This window comes from Macaca mulatta, chromosome 1 (assembly GCF_049350105.2).
Source record: "Macaca mulatta isolate MMU2019108-1 chromosome 1, T2T-MMU8v2.0, whole genome shotgun sequence".
NCBI lineage: Eukaryota > Metazoa > Chordata > Mammalia > Primates > Cercopithecidae > Macaca > Macaca mulatta.
In genome coordinates this window covers 62,402,023-62,423,059 of record NC_133406.1, presented here as the reverse complement: position 1 = coordinate 62,423,059, position 21,037 = coordinate 62,402,023, and the positions used below count along the sequence as shown (strand labels likewise).

General features: G+C 48.0%; 1 protein-coding gene across 8 annotated transcripts in view; it reads left to right on the top strand.

Moving 5' to 3' along the window:
• LRRN2 (leucine rich repeat neuronal 2) overlaps positions 1 to 21,037 on the top strand; it is a 76,624-nt gene that overhangs the window by 24,265 nt on the left and 31,322 nt on the right. For 2 of the 8 annotated variants that reach the window (XM_078004300.1, XM_015119504.3), the window contains exon 2: positions 10,405 to 10,594. The exons of 3 other annotated variants lie outside the window; for them this stretch is intronic. The gene's annotated coding sequence lies outside the window, so the exon portion shown is untranslated. Of the gene's footprint in view, positions 1 to 2,024; positions 2,175 to 10,404; positions 10,595 to 15,072; positions 15,304 to 18,840; positions 19,301 to 21,037 lie in introns of those variants that run through there. 3 more of the 8 variants (XM_078004309.1, XR_013418089.1, XM_078004289.1) reach the window with 3 other exon arrangements.

Sequence of the window (21,037 nt, the reverse complement as noted above, 5' to 3'; positions counted from 1 at the left end):
TCTTCTCCAGGCTGTGGAATCATCTTCTCATTGGTATGGTTGTATCCACTCTTGAATCTCCAATTGTCAGAGAAGCCAAGAGAAAAGAAAGTGTCAAAAAAAAAAAAAAAAAAGAGTGGAAATGCTTCTGAGAACGAAAAAATGTTCCCTGGCTTTAGTAATTGGGTCTCTGAATTGCTGCTGGAATGACCTTTTAAGGACACAAATCTGACCTAGTCACATTCTGTTGTACTCTCATAACTCTTAAGTGATTCCTGTGCTCTTTAGGATGACCAGTGGGATGGTCTCTTGTGGTATCTGACCCGTGCCTGCACTGCAGCATCCTCACTCCCCTCCCTCACGCTCTGCACTCTGCACCGTGGCCTTTTTCAGCTCTTTGACTGCTGAGCTCCTTTTGGCCTCATGGCCTTCACATGTGCTGTTTCCTGGCCCTTAATCACTCTTCCCATCCCTTACTTCTGCTCCCTAAATACTAGTTATCCTGCAGATCTCAGCTCAAGTAGCCCTTCCTTAAAAAAGCATCCCTATACCTTCAGAATTTTACCAGGCCCTAGTTAAACAATGTCCTGTATGCTTTCTTCATAACACACATAATTACATCTAATTATACAGTTAGGTGCTTATTAGAGAAATGTCCATCTCTGCCACTAGGCTGTGACCCTATGAGGGTAGAGACCCTATCCATTGTATTATTGTTATCATTGGTACCTGGCACAGATTTGGCTTTTCCAGAAAATCTTGGGAGAGTGAATTCATCCATGAGAAGTCTTTAAATACAAAAAGAATCCATGAAAAAGTCCAAAAGGAAAGCTATTCCTTGTGTGTGGCATTGGTAGACCAGAAGACCATGCTCCTGCTCCCTTCCCTTCCCTGTCCTTCCTCAACCAAAGATTCAAAAGTCATTCACTTTGAGTTTCCAATGTAGGCTCCTCCACACGAATAGATTTTTCAGAAATAGCATTAATCTTTCACATGTGAAAAGCTATTTACAGTCAGGTGCAGTGGCTCATGCCTGTAATCCCAGAACTCTGAGGAGGCTGAGGTGGGAGGATCACTTGAGGCCAGGAGTTCAAGACCAGCCTGGGCAACATAGTGAGACCCCCCCATCTCTACGAAAGATTTAAAAAGTAGCCAGGTGTGGTGGCCAGCGCCTGTAGTTCCAGCTACTTGGGAGACTGAGGCAGGAGGTGCGCTTAAGCCCTGGAGGTCAAGGCTGCAGTGAGCTAGGGTAGCACCACTGCACTCCAGCCTGTGCAACAGAGTGAGACCCTGTCTCAAAAACACGAAGAAAAACTATTTACAACCTACAAAACTCTTTCACATATATTATGGTGTTTGATTTTTTCTTTTTCCTTAGAGCTACACCCATGAGGAAGCTGGGGTGTGTATTATGATCACCTGTTTCACAGTGAAGCAAACTGCAGCCCAGAGAGGAGTGGTGGTTGCCCACAGTCACACAGCTGATCAGTGAAGAGCTAGACTTGAGCCTGATACTCAGGCCCCACTTCCTTGCCCTTTTTTGAGACAGAATCTCACTCTGTCACCCAGGCTGGAGTGCAATGGCGTGATCTTGGCTCACTGCAACCTCCGCCTCCCGGGTTCAAGTGATTCTCCTAGCTCAGCCTCCCAATTAGCTGGGTTCACAGGCACGCACCACCACACCCGGCTAATATTTGTATTTTTAGTAGAGATCGGGTTTCACCATGTTGGCCAGGCTGGTCTCGAACTCCTGACCTCAAATGATCTGCCCGCCTCAGTCTCCCAAAGTGCTGGGATTACAGGCATGAGTCACTGCACCCAGCCCTTCCATGCTGTCTCTACTGCTGCATATCGGTGCTTTATAGAAAAGAGATTGCTGCAAGTTCAAATTATCCACAGTAGTGGAAGGAGGAGTGGCACCACAAACAACCACCACCACCCACAGGGACTGGGAAAAAGGTGGGTCTAGAATGTCATGTGCAGTTTGGTTTGGAGCAGACGAAGTTGGCTTGGTGGGGCCAGCACTGGCCTCTTGCTTTTCTCAGATCTTCACAGGTCTATGGGGATTCATTCCATGCCAGGAATGGCGTACTCTGGAACAGGAGTGCCCAGAGAGTCCACAGAGTAAGGAACGAGGATGATCAAAGCTGAGAGAAGACAGTGGCTCCTCACCACACACTCCAGGAGGATAACATGCGAGCTCTTGAGACATGCACACCCTCCCTGGCATGGCTTCTGCCTACTTTGCCAGCCTCTTCTTCCACCCCTCACTGCCTCCCAGATGCCCAAGTTAAACCAGTGGTCCCCAGTTGCTCAGCCATCTCACGCAGCTTCACACCTCTGAGCTTTTCTCGGACTGTTCCTTCTGCCTGGGTGCCCTTGATAGTCTCCTCTCCTGGCTGACTCTTACCAGACTTCACTACTCAGCTCTAGTGGCATCTTTTCCAGGAAACCCTCCCTAAAGCCCTGAGAACTCCTCCCATGAACAGAGCACATTCAGCACATTCTATTAAAAGTCTCTCTTTGCTGGGTCTTTCTCTTCTGCTGGATTAGCAACTCCTCAAAAACAGAGACTGTGAGCTATTTATATGGGCAACTCCCAGTGTCCCGCATGTAGTAGTAATAAAATCACAACATATATTGAAGCTTTACTATGTACTAGATGCTATTTAAGTGCTTTATATTAACTCATTGAATCCTCAGAATAACCATATGATTATGTTTTACACCCTATTTTTAAATTGTTTTTTAATTTTTTTTAAAAAAAGTATAGATTAACTGGAGATGCAAAGAAATGTGCAGGGAAGTCCACAGTACCCTTCATCCAGCATCCCCCAGCACCAACATCTTGCCTAATTACAGTGTAGTGTCAAAAAAAGGAAATTGACATTGGTATAACCCATAGAGTTTATCTGAATTTCACCAGTTACACATGCACTCCTTTGTGTGTGCCTGGTTTTGTGTAAATCCACCACAATCAAGCTACGTAACTGCACCATCACAGGACTCCCTTGTGCTGCCCCTGTAGAGCCATGCTACCACATCTCGCACTCTGTCAGCCACTCAGCTATTCTTCATCTCTATAATTATGTTGTTTCGCAGTTGTTATATAAATGGGAACATTGAGTCTGTAATTTTTTGTTGTTGGCTTTTTTTTTTTGGAGACAGAGTTTCACTCTGGCATCCAGGCTGGAGTGCAGCGGCACGATCTTGGCTCGCTGTAACCTCTGCCTCCCAGGTTCAAGCAATTCTCCTGCCTCAGCCTCCCGAGCAGCTGGGATTACAGGTGTGGGCCACCACGCCTGGCTAATTTTTTGTATTTTTAGTAGAGACTGGGTTTCATCATGTTGGCCAGGCTGGTCTCAAACTCCTGACCTAAAGTGATCCATCTGCCTCAGCCTCCCAAAGTGCTGGGATTACAGGCTTGAGCCACCGTACCCGGTGGCTTTTTTTGTATTCAGCATAATTTCCTTGAAGTTCATCGAGTAGTTGCCTATATCAGTAGTTTGTTCTTTTTTGTAGTATTCCATGATAGGGATATGCCACAATTATGTAACCATCCACCCACTGAAGGACATTGGCATTACCTCGTTTTGCAAATGAGAAAGCTAACTGGCCCAGGATCACATGACTAGCAAGTGGCACTTAATAAATGTTTAGCAATAAGCGCCTAATAGATGTTTATTGTATGAGCTCAACTGAATGAGGGTACTTTATGCTCTTTGCTTAACACCTAGCATGGTGTTTTACACATAGTAGGTGCTCAATAAATGTTTGCCAGCGAGGATGTGGATGAGATGGCATTTATATTTACATAACTAGCATCATGACCAACTTATTCCTATGCCTAGACATTCACAGGAGAGGAATATGTCCCTCTCAATAGCGTACACTTTCCGTTTTACTTAGAATATCAGGAAAGGAAAATTGGGGCAGTAAATATGATCACATACGGGGCTGGCATTTTATTGCCTAAAATGCCCAGAGCTTTTGGTTTCAAATTAATATATGCCATCTTTTCATAGTATTTTGCATCTAATTTGCAGTTTGCTCATTTTATCAAAATGCAAAGCAACCCTTCCAACTCCTGCTTCTTCCCATACCACCGCCCTCCCAGCAGGTGCTGGGTCAGGCTGTGCCGATGCAGTCTGCAGAAACAATTGGTTGGGTTCCGAAAGTGTCCATGCTAAGCTAAAAAGTCTACTGGGGTGTTTTAGCTTGTGGAAGCAGTGAGTTATTTTCACTCAGCGGGGGTCTCAGGAGGTTTAATTGCAGAGGATTTGTGGAGCTGTTGGAAGTCCTCAACCTCAGGTGTGAAGAGCCAAATGTGATTAAGTGATTGGAAAGGAACCACAAGTTGGACTAGTCTCTGTCCTGGGCACAGCGCCCAGGAGATGGGCTTGCTTGAGCAACTCCCACTGTCCCTTTGAAGAGTGAGGTGACAAGAGAGCCGACCCCAGCCTCCAGGGACACATTGGAGATAAGTGGAGTCTCCAGGGTGGCCTTTCACAGAGAGTGCCCTGTGGCCTTAAGGGGAACCCATGATTTTGGCCAATTAAGGCCACAAGTAGGAGGGACAGATAAAAAGGGTAAAACTGTGGGCCTTGCCCTCAAGGAACTACTAATGATGTCGACTCACCCCCAAAGCAATTAGAGGCCAGCTATGGGGGTGTTCACACCTGTAATCCCAGTGCTTTGGAAGGCGGAGGTGGGAGGATCACTTAGAGCCCAGGAGTTCAAGACCAGCCTGGGTGACAGAAGGAGAACCTGTCTCTGAAAAAATAAAAATGAAAAATGAGACTTTAAAGTAGTTTTGGTCTTTCGGCGGGCCATGTGGGACTGTGCCTTCAGACCCCCAGGGAACGCGTGATCGCTCTGTTGTTAGGGGCAGTTCTTTTTAAAAATTTTGTCTTTTTCTTTCGTGTCCATCTGTGATCCAAATTAGGGGCAATTCAAAGGAAGAGTTGAAGCATTATCTTCCTAAAGAGAATGGAACCTCACCTGGGAAGACAAAATGGACTGTTGGGGAGGATGAACTGGTGAGGAAGTGGGGTCAATATTGGGGTAGAGAGGGTGACGTGTCTGATTTAGGACACTGTTCTAGGGACTCATGGGGAACTTTGGCACTTTAGGGAACTGAATGGGATTTAAGAGCTGACCATCAGGCTACTGCAGAGTGTAATGAAAGACCAGATGAGGCTGTAAAGAGGGACCGTAATGGGGAGTGGAGGATGGGCCTGCCGAATGGCAGAGAACTGACTCCAGAAGGAGAATGGGCACAAGGCAGGCGCAGAAGATGGGGAGGGAGTTCCAAGAAGGAAGTTGGTAGCATGGCAGACGATCCCATCAGGAGCTCCCCGAGGCTGAAAGCTGCAGAAATGCAGTTGGATTGAGAAGAGCTGTGGGATTGAAAATTAACTCACAGGGGCTTATGCAAGAAGGGTCTGTGCTTAGAAGGAATCACAGGTGAAAGAGGCGTTTTTATTGTTATTTTTAAAGGTGGAGAGAGGGTAAGCAAAGGAGTGAGTTTCCTGAGGAGGTGGGAAGGGATGAGGTTGGTTTTAAAAATTCCTCTTCCCTTAAGTCAGAGTGAAGGGAGAGAGAGTGAACGAGCTGCGCAGAGGTGTGGGAGGCACAGTGATGGAGGGCAAAGGGGGTTACATCACGATCTCCATCTCCATCGGCCTCAGGAGGTCAGGCAAGGCAATCTGTTCTGAGGACGGGGTGCAGATGGGAGCACGGTGAGGGGCAGATCCAGAAAAAGGACTGTGCAGAGGTGCCGGGGCAGCTGCAGGGGAGGAATAAAGGGATTGCAGCAGAGAGGATTGGTTGAAGCTGGAATCATGAATGCATAATAGGGCTGGCGGCTTCAGTGTTGTCTTCTGCAATGCTTTGCGGGGAGAGGAACAGAGCTGGGTGGGGAGGATTTCTAATTTTTTATTTGAGGCAGGGGCAGCAATGACCTCAGTAACCTTCACCTCATTTTGTAGGACCTAGGCTGCCCAGTCTTCTGCAGAGAAACACTCTACTTCCCCGACCAGCCTGGCCGCTTCCTGTGGGCAGCCCAGCGGGGAAGCCCACTCCGCTGGCTTTGCTGTCTGAGGGAGCTCTCCATTTTTCAGAGCTTGTGGTCATTTCTCCTTGGCCTGACGTATCAATGGATCCAGTTCTAAAAGAGTCCCATTTGCCCTCCATTGCTCCCTGTGCGCTGTTTTCATTTTTCTCCCCTCGTCGATCTTGCAACAGCAGCGTAATAGCCTCCGAGAGGGTCAGACTGGGAAGATGAATGCTGGCCTGTGGGGGACTGCAACCTGCCTCTCCATTAGTGAGGTGATGGAAGGCAGGGAGCAGAGAATGGATAATCCAAGGAAACACAAACAGACACACAAGCAGCTCACAGGATAACCTACACAGCATTTCCTCTTGTGCTTGGAGTGTGCTGTGATGACTTGAGTGCCACCGATTTGCTGGTCTAATTAGGTCTGACGTGGACAATGTGGTTGCATTTCCCACGGTAGAGAGGGCAGGGAGGAGAAACCAGGATGGGCTAAAAATGTTTGCTAGGGAGAAGCCACCAAGTGAAAGATCCCCATGTGCAGGCACAAGCAGACAGGAGAGCCTGTGATGGCTGCCACTATTTGAAGACTTGGTGCATTAAATGGACCCAGATACCCACAGTTCACCCCAGAACATAGCTCCCTACTCAGTGTACTCCTCACATGTTGTGTGTTAACTCCTTCCTGGCCAAGTCAACCAAGTAGAATGGCTGGGAAAGTTTCTCATGAGTAGTGCCAGGGCGATGATCTGGTACGGTTTATCCCTGTTCCTACCTGCACCCTTGCTGATATGCTCCAGGTCCGTGAGCTGATGCCTCCAGGTACTTTCTGCCAGAGGAGCCATGAAGACTCCCAGGGGCCACTGCTCTGCCCTTCTGCCCAGTATCAGTTGATGCTTCCTTGGTGCCATTGGCATCAGTTGATGGTCCAAATGGGGGATGGAGGGGAGAGCCCCTGAGGCAGACAGAGGGCAGATGATAGAATAGCCTAAAAGGCCTCTGGAAATGAACTATTTGAGGAAACATGAATTCTGGTGTCCATGTCCCGTGTAATCTCGAGCTGCTCACCAAAGCTTTCTGGGCCTCCATTTCCCTTCTGAGGCCTTTTTTTTTTTTTTTTTTTTTTTCCCAGCTCAGTCCCCTGAGCCATCCTGAGAACAGAAAGGGGTTTAGTTAAATCAGTTTCCAGTGACCATGAAACCAGGCTGTCAGTAGGGGGGGACATCTTCAAATTCTCCTGGGTTTGTGACAGGGCTGGAGTATGTTTTCAAGTGTTTGGATAAGATGTTGTGGCAAAGTTACTCATCAAATGTGTATTTAGGTCCCAGTTCCCAAATACTTACCAGCTATTTGACCTTAGACAAGTTGTGCTTTACCTGAAGACCAATTGTTCATCCATAGAACAGAACTTATACCTGCCTCACACATATCTGTGAAAATCAAATAAGATAATGTGTGAGAAAGCATTTTGCAAGTTCATAAATGTCCCATCACTGTAGGAGGTTGAGAGGGAGAGGTAGCAGGGAACATGAAAAGATCATGGGACTTAAGTCATGTGGAGCCAAGTTCAGATTCCACTGTGAGTTGTGGCCTTGGACAAGTTGGTGAACATCTCTTAGTCTTAGTTTTGTCATCTGTAAAGTTGACATAAGTAAATGACGCCAGATAATTACCGGAGGATTAGATGGGATGGTGTTTGTAAAGGGTCTGGCATATGGTAGATGCCCCCGCCCCTTTCCCCACTCCCTGTATGTAGCTCCCCGTCACTACATCTTAGCCCTCCCAGACCCTCAAGTCAAGGATAGCTCAAGTCATCATTTGTCCACATTTTCAGATGCTCAGACTATCCTGGCATTTGTCTATGAAGTGCCACATTGTCTACACCCTCCCCAAGGTCTCACCTTTAGCTGTGGGTCTTCAGTCTTGGGTTCCTTCTTCCTTTTGGACAGAAGGTGCCTGCTGAAGATACAGAACTGATCACATCCAGTCTCCAGACCCTACAGAGGGATCAGGCTATTCCGTGAAACTCCACCTCCACTGGGGACCAGCTTTCCGCAGCAGCTACCCTTCCTGAGCCAAAGCCACTCCATGAGGTTTGCCCAGCCATCCTGTGGCAGGGTACCCAGGGTGCAGGGGTACAGGGGAGCATTCTTTGCTCAGAGTGATTCTCATCCCTGATGAGAGGATCTACTCCCTGTCCTGATCCTTCTTAGCCCAGAGAGCAGCCTCTCATTTCCCGCTACCGCTTCTGCTGTCCTGACCGTACTTTCTCTGTGCTGCAGTGTGGCCAACCTCTAACCCTCCCTGCCAACGGCATCCGGGAGCTCTCAGCCACCCAGCTGCCCCTCATGGCTCCCAGCAGCATGGCGCTTAGACCATCTAACTGGGCAGATGTTCAAGCCCCTGCGTGGTCTTTTCTGGTCTGTGGAACACCTGTCTCAAGATCACCCTTGGGGGTGTGGGGCACTCAGATGCAGATTCCCAGACAGCACTTCAGACCAACTAAATAGATTCCAGGCTGGCCAGAAATCTGCATTGTAGATAAGCTCCCACAGGATTCTTATGTACAGGAAAGTTTGAAAACCATTGGTGTGACTTTTTCCCCCGTTTTTATTGAGGTAGAACTCATATAGTGAAGTAAACAAATCATGCGGGCAACTTGAGTTTGAATATGGAGTATACAATATCCCCATATTACCACTCCCAAATCAAGATATAAAACAACATGTAGAACATTTCTAGCCGCCTAAAAGACTCTCTTACACTCAGCGTTCTAGCAATGTAGACTGGTTTAGCCTGTTTTTGAATTTCATGGGAATGGAGGATTTGTCTTTTTTGCTCCACATCGTATCACTGCTTCCCACTCTTAAACTTGCAGACAACTCCTCTTCCATCCCATGTACCTTACCCTCTTCTGATAGAGAGAAAAAAATCAATCAATCAATCAACTGAATTTTTCAGGACCTCGCCCTAAATCCCTCTTATGGCAGTTTCCTCCATCCTCCCCTCCTCAGGCCTTGGGGAGATCACATTTGGCCCCCATCCTCCAAGCATTAGTGTCTCCAGAGGCCCAGGAGCTGTCACCAATGCTGCTGTGGAGGACCTGGGCCCACTCCCCTGCCAGTCCCTCTGTAGACAGCTACTAGGACACTCATTTGTAGTATATGGCTTGTCAGAGAGTCCAGGCACATTCCAGATGAAATTGGCCAATTTAAGCTACAAATGAAAAGACAAATGAGATGGAAATTGCACAGAACAAGACTGTTTCTCATCAGGAGGCATCACTCCTGACATGCTGAGCTGTGCAACCTGTTTAGGCCTCTCCCTGCCACTGAGGTCAGCAGGGCTTTCCCAAGGATGGGAAACACCACCTCCTTCACACGCACAGCCAGGCAGAAGAGCAGCCCAAGAGGCTCTAAGACGAACAGAGAGAGAGAGAGAGTAAGTGGGGGAGGAGGCAGAAAGTAAAGGACACAAGGCAGATACCTCAGAAGCAAGGCAATAAAGAAAGAGGATTTATCATTCCAAAAAGGAAAAAAATATGTTGGACATCTGCTATTTACTAGGCCCCATTCTAGGTGTTCAGACTGTCAAGATGAACAAGACCTGCCCTTAAGGAACTCCCAGCCCTGAGGAGGAAAAGAAAGAAAGTGAGATGATGGAGATGACGACAGAAAAGGCAAGGGGAGATGGAGACACATCTATAAACAGGAGGAAGGCCAGCTGGATGGAGAAATGCGGGTGAACAGGAGACCTGGAGAGGAGCAGGAGCCCTGTGAACAAGCCAAGGGCATGGAGCTTGGCCTGCTGTCGCCCCCTGGACCAGGGAGAAGCAGCCTTGAGGGTCCTCTGGAAAGAGACAGCTCACAGATGTCTTTACAGGCATCAACTCTTTGGTTCTTGGTAAAGTGTCAAGGAGTGGGCCTGGCAGGGAGTTCACCAATCCAGTGAATGGGACAAACCAATGAACAAAATATTTGGATGATGGCTTATTCTCTATTATGTAAAGAGGGGTCAATGACCCAGGAGTTCTTAGTCCCTGGGTCTCTGTCTCATCTATTTTTTGTTGAGTTTAGTGAATTGCAGAGTCCAGGAATACAAATTTGTTTTCATGTGGATCCAAGATAAATACAGTTTTAGTAATAATAATAATAGCAAACACTTGTAAGGCACTTACCATGAGCCAGGCTGTTCTAAACACTTCACACATAGTAACTCATTTGCATAGTAAATACACCGGGGAAAAAATCCTACAATGCATTTCAAAGCCAAGCACAAGTGACTTTTGAACTATCCGTCACACACACACCCCCCCCCCCCCCGGAAAGTGGGTTATGAACTGTTGACCACCTTAAACCTCTCTCTTTTAGGTGGCCATAAGACAGATGTCCTGGGAGACTGGGTTTGGAAAGCCATTCCAGGAGCACTTGAATGATTCCAGATTGCAGTGGGCCAAACAGGCTTACCTTCCCCCTCTTCCTCCTCTGAGCTGGAGCACTTCAGGCCAGGCTCCATGCAGGGTGCTCAGGCTGGACGGAGACCCTAGAGACTGTCATTAGGGTAAGTGTGGCCCTCTCTCCGGGGACTGTTCCCTGTCCATTACCAGAGCCAGAATCCATGTGCATTGCACTATTGTGGATGTTGCTAAGCGTAATTGCTACCAGGGAACTAGTTTCCATAGTGACAGAGGTACAGTAGGCCCTTGACATTCTCAAGGGAAACATCATAGCCCTTCATGAATCCATGGATTAGAGACTACCACATAATTTCCCCCATAAAATGCAGTAAACTATGACTGAGAAATATAATGAGAATGGCTATTGAGGGCAAAGTCACCCAACTCTCAGCTTGCCAGGAGGTTCGCCTGCTGGTCTCACAGCACTGGCAAGTCAGCATTACATACTATGTCATGTCAGACTGGGGTTGGTCATAATGGCAGAAGCCACCTTATGATAAACAGAGAATACCAGTGACTGCCTTTTGAATGACAACAGCAAGGAGGGACTTCTGTTTAAACATGATGGACTAACATCCCTGGTGCTCTGCGCTGCCTCCCCAAACCACACTACGCGTAAAGAAGTAAAAAAGATGCAGGCCCACAAGGGCAGGGGAGGAGATCAAAGCAAATAAGAAATGTCAGTACAATTTTGGAACTTGAGAAGGTAACTGACTTGGCTTGATAGAGCAAGAAAAACCTAGAGACTCCCAAAGAGAGGAGTCAGTAAGAAATGGGCAGATTCCTGCTGTAAAACCACAGAGAGGCTGAGAAATGGTTGGCATCTGAAGACAGGGTATGGAGTAGGGCCAGAAACAGGAGAGTGATACCTCAGATCCCTTCCTCACCCCCATTTCACCCCATGACTGTCCCTGCTTTACCCTAGAGCATCCTGAAGAAAACTTTGCTTTCCAAAGGGACTGAACCCAAAAAGTGCTGACTTGGGGATATGGGTACAAGTATGGGTAGAGATGAGGCACTATGTTGGAAAAATGAGCATTTGCTCAAAGTTTCCAAGCCAAATGGGGAAGCCTTTTGGTCATTTCTTCCAGTTGGGTCTAAAAATATTGGTAGTTGGACAAGTGATGACATTTGGGAGACCCCCTCCCTCTCACTTAAGCCCTGCCCATTCCAATCGGCTTTAAATGTCTCACCTGTAAATACGAACCATTGACCGGGCACAGTGGCTCATGCCTGTAACCCCAACAGTTTGGGAGACAAGGTGGGCAAATCACCTAAGGTCAGGAGTTTGAGATCAGCCTGGCCAATACAGTGAAACCCTGTCTCCACTAAAATATAAAAATTAGCCCTGCATGGTGGCATGTGCCTGTAATTCCAGCTACTCAGGAGGCTGAGGCAGGAGAATGGCTTGAACCTGGGAGGCAGAGGTTACAGTGAGCCGAGATTGCGCCATTGCACTCTGGCCTGGGTGACAGAGTGAGACTCAGTCTCAAAAAAAAAAAAAAAAAAAAAAAAAAGAACCATTGGCTAAGGCTTACTAGAATTTTAAGAGAGGTATCTAATATTTAAAAAGCATAAGCCAAAATAAACAATAAATAAAAACTTGAAGAAAGGAAATACTATGCAGGGAGCAAAAGAATAATAAAAACCTCCATCGCCACCTCAACTGATATCCTCAGAGAGTTGAGAGACAAAATTATACCCACAAAACAAGATCATGGGGCCTTTTTAAAAAATTGGGATATAATTCAAATACCATAAAATTCACCATTTTAAAGTTTACAATTTGGTAGTTTTTAATATATTCACAAGGTTGTACATCCATTGCCATTATCTAACTCTAAAACATTCTCATTATCGCCCCCAAAAAACCCCATATCCATCAGCAGCCACTCCTCATTCTCCCCTTCCCCCAGACCCTGTCAACCACTAGTCTGCTTTCTGTCTGTATAGATTTGCTTATTCTGGACGTGTCATATAAATGGAATCATACAATTCGTAGCCTTTGTGTCTGGCATCTTCCACTTAGCATGTTTTCAAGGTTCATCTGGGTTGTAGCATGTGCCATTACTACGTTCCTTTTTGTAGTTGAATATTTCTGCATTATATGGATATACTATACACACACACACACACACACACACACACACACACACACACACACAGAGATATATATTTTGAGATGGAGTCTTGCTGTGTCACCCAGGCTGGAGTGCAATGGCTTGATCTCGGCTCACTGCAACCTCCGCCTCCCAGGTTCAAGTGATTCTCCTGCCTCAGCCTCCCAAGTAGCTGGGATTACAGGCCCGCACCACCACACCTGGCTAATTTTTCTATTTTCAGTAGAGGCGGGGGTTTCACCATGTTGGCCAGGCTAGTCTCAAACTCCTGACCTCAGATGATCCACCCGCCTCGGCCTCCCAAAGTGCTGGGATTACAGACATGAGTCACCACGCCCATCAGATATACCATATTTTTTTATCCATCTATCAGTTGGTAGACATTTGGGTGATTTTTATTTTTTAAGGAAGATGCACAGAACAAGGTCTTGGAAACTTAAAATATGTTGTTTCGTTCAATGAAGATGATTACTTTCCAGATGGCAAGGGTCCATTAGGTGCCTAGCACAATTAATGAAGAAGAGACCCTCACAAAGACACAACATTTTGCGATTTCAGAATGTCAGGTGTAAAGTGAAGATTCCACAAGCCAGGAAGAAAAAGACAGGCTTTAGGATAGAGCAGACTTCTCAACAGCAGCCCTAGAAGCAAATAGGTCATGGAATGGTGTCTTCCAACATGTGAGGGAATGTTATTTATGATCTGAAATTATATTTCCAGTCAAACTGTCAGATATGGAGGCTCAATAAAGACATGCAAACATTTGCAAAAATGTTCATGCAAAAATTTTCAAACACTAAGACTTTCAAGAAACTTACCTCTTTTTCAAAAGCAACTCAAAAAAGATGTACTCTATCAAAACAAGGTGGAAAACAAGAAAGATGACATGAACCCCAGGGAAAGACAAATCGTAAGAATATTCTGTCATAAGAAAAAGCCTGAAAAGATATGCATCAAAATGTTAACAGTGGTTAGCACCAGGAGGTAGAAAAGGGGATTATTTAAATTTTCTCCATGTTTTTCTATACCTTCTAATTTTTCGATAAGAATGTCATACTGTACTTACCAGTTACTATATCTTTGTCACACATGGATGCAGAGAGCCAGGGGCAGGCCAGAGATAGAGAAGAGACAAAGAAAGAATAGAGGGGGGCTGGGTGCGGTGGCTCACATCTGTAATCCCAGCACTTTGGGAGGCCGAGGCGGGTGGATCACAAACTCAGGAGATCGAGACCATCCTGGCTAACACGGTGAAACCCCATCTCTACTAAAAATACAAAAAAATTAGCCAGGCGTGGTGGCGGGCACCTGTAGTCCCAGCTACTCAGGAGGCTGAGGCAGAAGAATGGCGTGAACCTGGGAGGCGGAGCTTGCAGTGAGCAAAGATCGCGCCACTGCACTCCAGCCTGGGCGACAGAGCGAGACTCTGTCTCAAAAAAAAAAAAAAAAGAAAGAATAGAGGAAAGGAAAGACGTGGAGCTCTGAGGGCCACTGTGCTGCTCTGAACACAGTTATCCTGCATTTTGGTGCCCTTGTCCTGTAGGCAGCCCCCAGGGCCACAGTCATATTTGTGAGTCTGTCTGCCCTGCTAGGTACAGAGCTTCCTCGGGACAGAGGCTGGATCTTGTTCATCTTGTATCTATTCCCAGTGCCTGGCAGAGAAAATACATGGAATTGGTGTTTGAATGAATGTAGAGAGGAAGAGAAAGGAAGGAGGAGGAAAAAAAAACACCTCACCTGGTTGGGCACAGTGGCTCATGCCTGTAATCCCAGCACTTTGGGAGGCCTAGGATGGCAGATCACTTGAGCCCAGGAGTTCAAGATCAACCTGGGAAATAAGTAAGATCCCTTCTCTAAGAAACAAAACATTTTTTAAAAAATTAGCTTGGCATGGTGGCACATGCCTGTAGTCCCAGCTACTTGGGAGGCTGAGGTGGGAGGATCACTTGAGCCTGGGAGATGGGGGCTGCAATGACCCCAGATCACGCCACTGCACTCCAGCCTTGGTGACAGAGCAAGACCCTGTCTCAAGAAAACAAAAACGAAAACCCACCAAACATAGAGCATAAACTTGGTGAGACCTGAAGTAGGGATGCCATCAAGGTTGTAGCACCACTTGCTAGGGTGGTCAGTTCCACCATCGGAGAACTTGCCTCAGCTGGGTCCAGCCACCTGTGTCCCACTCCCACTCGGCAGTTTCTTCAGCCAAGGCCTGGGGGAGCTGGGAATGTCCACAGGGGCTACGGAATGGAGAATGTCTTTTGCACACATTAAAGTTTCAGAACAACTACACTCACACCACAGTTCCCCAGCTACTGGTAGTCCCAGAGCTCTTATAAACCTCCTGGGGCCCACTTGAGAGGAACACTTTGGGTTCATGGCAGGGATGTTGTGCTGGGGGAGTGGCAAGGAAGGAAGCCCTGATTTGTAGTGTTTGCCAGTTTTCAGTATTTCCATCACAGCCAATTTCAACCTACGATGTAATGTTGTTGAGGGTGGAGTTGGGAAGAGGTGAGCCCCGTCAGCTCTCATGGACTGGTGCAAGCTGGTTCCAGCACGCACTGGTTAATGCCAGTGATGGATGTGACTACCAAGGGCCACTTCTGCATGAGCACAAAGTTGGACGACTTGGATGGTTGGATGGAATCAAAGAGCTTCTGGTCCAGGGAAGGATGCAAGTAGCCACATGTGCTGTGAGTACTACCAGGGAGAGTTTGGCAGTGAGTTTTCTATCGGGGGAGGCAAAAAGGATGAAGACAGCTGGATGGGACCTGCGATACAAAGAAAGAACTTTGTACAACTTCCTTATCGACTAAGAAAGCAGGCTTTCATTCTAATTGTTCTGGTTTGCAGATGAAAAATAAAACCAAGGCCTAACAAGCTAATGGTCACACAGCTAATAAATAGGCCACCATTGGGACAAACCCAAGCCTTCTGATTTTTCATTTAGATTAAACTTGTCTATAGTATTCAAACCCATAAGTCTTTTTTTTTTTTTTTTTTTTTTTTTTGAGATGGAGTCTTGCTCTGTCGCCCAGGCTGGAGTGCAGTGGTACAATCTTGGCTCACTGCAAGCTCTGCCTCCTGGTTCATGCCATTCTCCTGCCTGAGCCTCCTGAATAGCTGGGACTACAGGTGCCCGCCACCATGCCCGGCTATTTTTTTATTTTTATTTTTATTTTTTGTATTTTTAGGAGAAATCGGGTTTCACTGTGTTAGCCAGGATGGTCTCGATCTCCTGAGTTTGTGATCCACCCGCCTTGGCCTCCCAAAGTGCTGGGATTACAGGTGTGAGCCACCGCGCCTGGCCTTAAACCCATAAATCTCAAGTGAACAGCTTGAACATTCCAGTATCCAGAAGGCTCCTCATACCCCTTCTCGGGCAATTGGGTCTTCTAATTTTTAATCCAGTCCTCTTTACACCAGTCCTTACTGACTTTGGGTTGGCAGTATATCATGTACTTACAAGTATGGCTTCAAGGACAATGTTCCTCAGTGGTTAAGCACACAGACTTTGGGGCCAGACTGCCGAGATTCAAATCCCAGCTTCAGCTATGTGACCTCAGGCAGGTTACTTAATCTTAGGTTTTTGGGTTTTTTTTTGTCAGGGTCTCACACTGTCACCAAAGAGGGAGTGCACTGGCACAATTATGGCTCACTGCAGCCTCAAACTCCTAGACTGAAGTGATCCTTCCACCTCAGCCTCCTGAGTAGCTGAGACTACAGGTACATGCCACCATGCCCAGCTAAATAATTTTCCTTTTCTTTTTTTGAGATGGGGTCTCACTCTGTTGCCCAGACTGGGCCTTACAGGGCCTACAGGGTTCAAGTGATCCTCCTGCCTCAGCCTCCCAAGTAGCTGGGACTAAAGTTGCACACCACTACACCTGGCTGAATTTTTAAATATTTGTAGAGACAGAGTCTCACTATGTTGCCCAGGCTGGTCTTGAACTCTTGGTCTCAAGTGATCCTTCTGCCTCTGCCTCCCAGAGCACTAGGATTACAGGCATGAGTCACTGCACCCGGGCCAATCTCTGTATTTTAGATTCCCATTTATAAATGAAGATAAAGGCATCACAGGGTTGTTGTAGGCTTATATGGGTTAATACAAGTAAAGTGCTTAGAAGAGTTCCTAGTTCATACCAAGTGTTCAGTAAGGGTCAGCCTGTCATTATTTGGCAAGGGAGAAGCAGCCGTCCTGGCCCAGAAATCAGAGAGGTGTGAAGAAGTTGATTAGAGATCAAGAAGGTAATCAGCCTCAGGCTTCCTTCAGGGTTTCCCAACCTGGGTTCAACGGAACCAACTCCTAGAGGAACTTAGAACTTCTGATTTGAGAGGGGCTAGCCATCTTGTAGCTGTGTACTTGTATCTTGCAGATGAGAATCAGAAGCCCAGAGTTCAGTGTGTGCCCTTATATTAATATTAGGCTGGTGCAAAAGTAATTGCAGTTTTTTGCTGTCACTTTCAATGGCAAAAACTGCAATTACTTTTGCACCATCTAATACTAGTCACTTCCCTGCTCTGGGACTCTGCTTCTTCCATTGAAAAACAAGGAAGCAAAATGAGGTGGATACCGAGGTCCCTTCTGCAGAAGCTCTGACCTGAGGACCAACTCACCTTGCTTAGATGTGGAAGCTGCCCCTGGGACAGACACTCACGTGAAGGTAGCAGGTTGGTGGGAGAGGCAAGACCTCACTTCCCTGCCAGCGCCCTCCGTCTGTAGGGGAACGGCTTCTGAAATGGACCCAGGTGCAGGACTGCCCTGGGCTAGCTCTTTTCCCAGGAAGCAGACCCAGTTGCCTGCATTGGAATCACCTGCTTGGAAGCTTTTCGATCTGCAGGTGTCTGGGCTCCACCCTAAGGAGTGGGATGGGCATTTGCATGTTAACAAGCTCTCTGAGTGATCCTTGAGCACGCTCTGAGTTTGGGAAATATTGGATTGGAGGGCTGGGATCCAGGATGGGAGGTGCAAGCTCTCATAGCAGAAATAGCTGCCACTTATCCAGTACCTACTCCATGTGGGGCACTTTTGACATCTCTAATCTTTACAACCACCACCCTGCAAAGTAGGCATTATTACTCTAATTGTAGGGAAGAGAAAACTGAGACCCAGAGCAATTAACTTGCCAGGCATCACCCAGATAATGAGACAAGGAGCCAAAACTTTAGCTCAGGTCCTTCTTTGCTCTTCTGCCTCCTTGCTGAGCTCCTAAACAGCCGCCTCTTACCTGACTCGAAACAGCGCTGGGAGGTGACCAGCTGAACTGGGAGAGGGGTGGGTTAATGTAAAGGCGGCTACAGCTGTGGATCAGGGAGGCAAGGAGGAAGGTGAGGGGGCAGGGGTGGAGAGGAGGGGGAGAAGGGGAGAGAGGAGGGGGAAGGGTCCCATGGCCCATCTCTGTTTTTCCCTCTCCCTTTGCCTTTCAGGCATTCTTCAGGCTCACAGCCACTGTTTTGACAGGGTGTGAAGCCATCCGCAACCTTTGTCTTCTCGGCTTCCCAGCCTCCTATTGTCTCACTAATTAAAGATGTCTTGAAAAATTCCCCCTGCTGTGTGCTGCTTGGCAGAATGCCAGCATCCCACTGGGGAAAGCCACAGCAGGCATCTGGTACCCGGGCACTGGGAGACACCTGGGCCCTTGCAGAGCTGGCTGGGGAAGGGAGTTGGGCCAGGGGAGAAAGGAAGCAGCCTCAGGGCAGGGCAGGCAGGGGCTGGTGATTCTTAAGCCCTATAGCAGGAGGATGGGGTTCTGGAAGGAGGGCTGGGAGTTCTCACCTATCCTCGGGTAGAGTTGCTCAGTCCCCATTTGAAAGAGTTTTCTGCACGATTCCCCAGGAGCCCCCATCACCGGCTCCTAGGTCCGACAGAACTTCCCTTGGGATGCTTTTTGTGGCAACTCACCTGAAAGCTCCCACTCCCCAAGCCTTTGCTCAGGCCGTTCCTTCTGCCAAATGCTGACAAGCAATCCGGTTTGCCTGGGGCTGGGGGATTTTGCGGGGATACAGGACCTAAATGCTGAAATTGGGAAATGGGGACAAGTTGGTCACCCCACTCTGCTTCAGCATCATCCAGGTGTCAGTCCCTTCTTCAAAGAGGCCACCCATGTTAATGCAGCACCAAGTCACTCTCCTATGATCTTGTTTAGTTCCTGAAATAGCGTTTTATTGCTGCCATAACAAATCGCCACAAACGTAGCAGCTTAAAGAAACACACATTTGCCATCTCACAGCTGTCGGCCAGAAGTCTGTCCGGGTTGGCTCGGCCGATTTCTCTGCTCCAGGTTTCAAAGAGGCCAAAATCAAGGTGCCAGCCAGCTGGACTCTATCTGAAGACTCTAGGAGGATCTGCTCCTGAGCTCATTCAGGTGACTGTAGGACTGAGGTCCCTGCTTCCATGCTGGCTGGCAGCTGAGAGTGGTCCTCGGCTCCTAGGCGGCGCCCTCCAGTCCTTGTGCACAGCTTCCTCAGAACCAGCAACAGGATATCAGATCATCGCACGCTTGGAATCCCTCTTCTGCCTGCCGCTGGAGAAAGCTGCTTTAATGACTCATGTGACTAGATTTGTCCCACCCAGATAATCCAAGACATTCTCTGAAGTTCATAACTGTAATTACATCTGTAGGGTTCTTTCTGCCCTGGAAGGTGACAGATTCCACTGGCTCTGGGATTAGGGTATGGGAGTCTTTGGAGCCCCATCCCTCCTGCTGTCCGTCGTTCCTTCCGAGCCCCTACCACTCTCTGATGTTTACTTACACGTTTATTGTCCATCTATCCCCCCAAGTAAAATCCATGAGCGGAGGGATTGTGTTTGAGTTATTCAGCGCCGTGTCCCCAGCCCTCCTGAAGTAACACTTGGCACACAGTGGGTTGTCGATGTTTGTTGAATGAGTGAACTTTACAGGGACTTTTGGATGCAGAGTGGAAGTGGGAACTTCCGGTAGGTCCAAGGAGGCTTCTTAGATACACCCCTCCGCAGAGCAGTTGGCGTCAGGTAGGCAAAGCGCCCCTCCTGGATGCCAGGCCCCAGCTGCTGGCATCCCCCAGCCTACCTCTCTGCCAGTGTTCTCCCCTCTTCCCACCTGAAGGATCCCTACCCTCACCCCTGACCCTCAGTCTCTCCCTGCCTGAGAATCCCAAAGGGCAGAAGCCACTGCTGAGTGTATCCCTGAGGGGTGGTGACGAGAAAAAGGCAGGGCTTGCCTGGCCTGCGCTGGGTTCAAGGCAATCCACCTGGGACTTCAAACAATTAATTTCCCCAATCTGCAAAACGATCAGCTTTTGAGGGAAAACAATTAGCCCGCTGCAAATTGTAATTGTCACCTCACTCCTGATTTTAATTTGGACTAATGAGGGCTAAGTGATTCCTGCTCCCTCCCCTCCCACTGCCCCTAGGCCCTGAGCCCTCACCTGCCAGCGGGCACTTAACCCTCAGCTGCCCAGCTTGCATCAAAGGCTGAGGAAGTTTTCGGGTTAGCACAGGGCCCAGGGCCAGGCTGGACCGGTGCTGGCAGGAAGGAGGGAGGAAAGAAGAGAGCACCTCCCACCCGGCCCACAGGGGAGTTGCCTGTTTACAAGGCTCATAGGCAATCAAAGTTTTATTGAATGGAATTGACTACTGACTCACTCCTTGTCACAGCCTACCTCTGGCTGCACAGTCTCTGGGGACCCTGCTTCCAGGAGTGTCTGCCTCCTTCAGGCCAGGGTGCCTTTGCCTGGCCTTGCTCTCCCCATACCCCCTACTGCCGTGGTGGGGCTAGGCCATGATTCTCTGCAGCCGGGAGAGGGCTCACGTCTATGTCTGCCAGTCATGGGGGTCAGTGTGGGAAGTGAACCTTGGATCGTTTAATCTAACTTCCGTTCCTCTAAACAAATTAAGTCCTAGAGAGGAGAAGAATCTGGTCAAGGTCACATAGGGGTCAAGGCCCTGGAGGAACTCACAGCCCTTCGTGTTTCTTCTTATTGGTTGCTTAATTGTCTATCTTCTTACCTGGACACTGCTTTCCTCTCTTCCCTGCACAATGCCTGGCATGTTCAGAGATGCAGGAAAGAAGAAAAGAATGCATCCCGAGCAACCCTGTCCATGTTCTTCTACCACCCCCCACCCCCATTTAGCCTCATTTCCAGTTGGGTTGGGTTGATTCATTCATGTGCACATCCATTCGTTCACATACTGCAGCTGTGTGCTGAGAACCAGGCCATGAGCTGGGGATACAGAGGTAAATAAGGCACATCCTTGCCCTCTAGAACCTCACAGTCTCGTGGTTTCTGAATGTGGGGCTGTTCAGCCCAGAGCCCCTGACCCTCAGCAGGTTGCTCTGGGGCGAGAATCAACCCTGCGTCCTGAGCAGCAGCAGGTGAGGGAGTCAACTGCAGCTCCTGGCTTCTGCCCCTGGCCCTGTGCTCATCCACCTCTTTGAGTCACCACTG